Source organism: Cryptomeria japonica, chromosome 6 (genome assembly GCF_030272615.1).
Source record: "Cryptomeria japonica chromosome 6, Sugi_1.0, whole genome shotgun sequence".
NCBI classification, from domain to species: domain Eukaryota; kingdom Viridiplantae; phylum Streptophyta; class Pinopsida; order Cupressales; family Cupressaceae; genus Cryptomeria; species Cryptomeria japonica.
In genome coordinates, this window is record NC_081410.1 from 596,876,407 (window position 1) to 596,880,065 (window position 3,659).

The following is a 3,659-nucleotide window of genomic DNA, read 5'->3' on the forward strand; positions in this document are numbered from 1 at the left end:
TCTAAGGATTGATTTAATAGGTTCATTTCATCCTCTTTAATTAATTGATTCAAATTAATTAATTCCCTCCATCAAATTCATTTCTTATAAATCCTTTAATTAATTAAAAAAAATCAAATTCATGAGTTGTTGAGATTAATTAGCCTTTTCCCATTATTTGAATTTTTAAATTCAAATTCTCTTAACTTCTACCACTTCTAAACTTAACCCATTCTACCTACCCACATGTTCCCTTTCATTCAACCTCTTTTAGAAGCTTTGTGACACTTGTCACTAAGTGTTCCCTTTCATCCAACCCTTTCTAGAAGCTTCTTGACACTTGTCACCATAGAGATGATAGACGTTCCCTTTAACCCAACCCTTTTGCCAACTTCCTCCAATTTAACCATTGATATCTTCAGATCAATCTTGACCATTGATTTCTACCACATCACCCCTAGCCTTGGGAAATCCTATGAATAGACCTCATTTTGGAGGACAAAGGATCCCAATTTCATATCATTTTTGCATCCCGATTGATCCCATCTCATTTTGCATTCAAGCATTGTTACTATAGGCATCTAGCTTCTAGTTTATCATTTTAGCATTGTTATCATGTTCAAATCTTAGCTTAATTGCATCTTCATTCTAGCCTATTTTCTAGAATAATCATGAAATCATGTAGCTTAATCATGCTATCATTTCTATCTTATGCAACTTCATCATTTAAATCCTCCATCTAGATGTAGTCAAGTCACTGGAATTTGCCTAATCAGATCTGAGAGCAAAATTCATACTCGCATTTACTAGGAGGCAATAGATCGCTTAGCTATGGTTTTGTCTTTCATTGATTAATTTTCTAACCATTGCTTGTAATGATTTATTGAGTGTTTTGTGTTTGCAGGAACAGGTACACTTCACATACACGACATTTTGGCGCCCACCGTGGGGCCGGAATCATCACTTTTGGCCTCTTAATCTTCAGCAAACTTCATCTATGTCTAGCTCTGGTTTAAAGTCGTACGAGTTGCTTTTCCAATTTGTACGAACTTACTTTTAGCCTAGGTTGACACCTCATGCTGACTTGTATTAGGTCTAAAGCTATGTCGTAGGAGTTTCTATGTTGCAAATTCTTTATTCATACTAGCATAATCCTGTGTCATACGAGATAGTTTTGGCTTGTGTCAAAGATCTAAATATTTGTCATTTTATCTGATAAATCATGTTGTACGAGTCTCTGTCTCTGTGATTTGTCATTCTAATATGAAATTTTCTAATGCTAACCCTGATTTGTTTGTGAGATTTTTGGCAGCCTAACTCTTTTCTACAGGACTATTGACGAAGATACACTTGTTAAAGACATAATTTAAAAAACAATCAATGACTACTAATAGATCTATTTTGCAGGTTGCCTATGAATCCGACTAAACTTTGTGTATTCATTAGTTTTCTAGGCACACTTCAATTTTACTAAAGGAATGAACTATCATGTATTTCGTGTCTTTGATGATAGGCGAATATGCTCTCACCTTTCTTAGGTGATCAAAAAGCTAGACTCATCTTTTACTTTCATTAGTGCATTTCTTTAGCAGGTCTACCCTCCCGAGGAGCTTAAAAACTCTTAAAGCCATTACGGTCGGTGAGAGGGGAATGACCTAAGTGGGAACGGCTAACACCAAGTAATCCAACCCACTATAAAATAAACATGATTTTGATGAAAATCAAGTCAATGACAGTGCTCGGGAATAGCTCTCCTTGGTACCTTTAGGTATATCAAACCTTGGTTTTCAAGGCTAGGAGACCTCTTAATTGAGTTTATACCCCGACGCATCAAATGGATCCCTTACTAGTGTCGGTTAAAATAGAAGCTACCCGATTCACCTCCGAAAGGGTGATAATATTTGTGCAAGAGAGATAGTAACTCTCCCAAGACACTTTCCATATCATGCCCCCATTAGCATTTGGAGTCAGATAATACGACGTTGAGAATCCATTGCATGAGACTCGGCGGCCGTATTCTGATTAGCTATTGGGTGTGTACCTAAGTCAGCAAGCAAAGGTTTTCATTCTTAGCCAACTTCCTTAGGGTTTAGCATGCTTGGACTCACTTATCATATCATGTGTATGTTGTATATCCATCCCTAAATCGACAAATCAAACATCCAAAAACTGGAAGACATAAGAAAAACATTAAACTTCAGTTATCAAAATTCAACCAAACAAACATTTTTTTATCTTTGTCCTACTCTCGGTCGTACGAGTTAGGTTCTCTGTCGTACGAACCTGTTTGCATAAAATATTTTGTTGTACTACACATAATATTTTGTCATACTACAAAAAATCTTGAGTCGTACTACACAAAATCTTTTGTTGTACTACATAGAATCTTGTGTCGTACTACACAGAATCTTGTGTAGTACTACACAAAATTCTGTGTCTTACTACACAACATTTTGTGTCATACGAAAATACTGCTTTTTACATGAAATTTCTGATTTGTCATATGTGTTATCACTATTTAAGAAATGGATTTTCTTTTCCCATAATTGGCTAAGTTTTTTTGAAATTTTGAGTCAAGCACACTATTAACTGCTTCAAATCTGTGTTAAGTCTTTAAGGTTTTAGGGTTTTTGGTTTTAAATCACTCAAATGTCTAATTAAAACCCTCTGGTTTCTATTCCTACATTACTTTAATTCACTTAAGTAATGGGTCTTGGCGACGTATGAAGTGTTCCCCCTTGTCATTTACCTAGGTGGTCATTAAATAATCATAAAAGATCACACCTTATGTCTTTTTCCTTCTAATGTTGTCAGGCCTAGTAAGTGTCATGCAGCTCTCAGATGGATCTATGGCTTTCGCCATTTCATTAGGCGAAGTTGCGAGTGATTTAAGACTTGCAAAATAGTGAAAGGAAAAGCATGTTCAATAGTGCACATTTGGTCTGGTTTAACGAGATTCCATCTCGCTCAAGATCTAATGGTTGGTGTTGATTCACAGCTGAAACCAGCAAGCAAATTACCTTTCACGAAATGACGAAAAGGTTTGGCGAGACCCTACGGTGAAGATTTTTCCACGGCTAAAAGGTGATCAAGTTCAAAAGAAATCAATGGTTCTCGTTGTTTCATGGCTGATAGGTGCTCACATGTTATGCCTTGCAAAACAGAAAAAGGTTTTTGGCCCAGGCAAAAGAGGTTTATAAAGAGCATAACAGATGCGCAGGTTCCCGAAGATCTAACGGCTAGCGCAGCTTCATAGGGGAGAGATGCTCGAAAGATAGCTTTCGCGAAATAGAGAAATGACATGGCGTTCTAGGCAAGCAGTCCAGTTGGTTGAGATGGCAAGTAAGACAATGTCATGAGGTAGAAAGTCAAAGTAGTCAGCAAGTCGGATCTAAGGATTAAAAGGTGGGTCCAAGAGGATGAGTCATGTCGCAGGGTGTGAAGTGACTTGGCAGATCCATGTGGCAAGGATAAAGTGGAATCCGATGTTTTCTCTCAGCGAAAAAAAGGTTCACATGTTAGTTCAGGAATGATTAGACACTAGGTGGATAGAGCTGAGTCAGAGGGCCCACATCTACTAAACCTTAGTAGGTTGTTAAGCATCAAGCAAGTCAGCTCTAATCTAGCGGTTTGTGTGAGTTTGCGAAGGTAAAGTGCTCATGTTTTAAAACCTGTAAAAT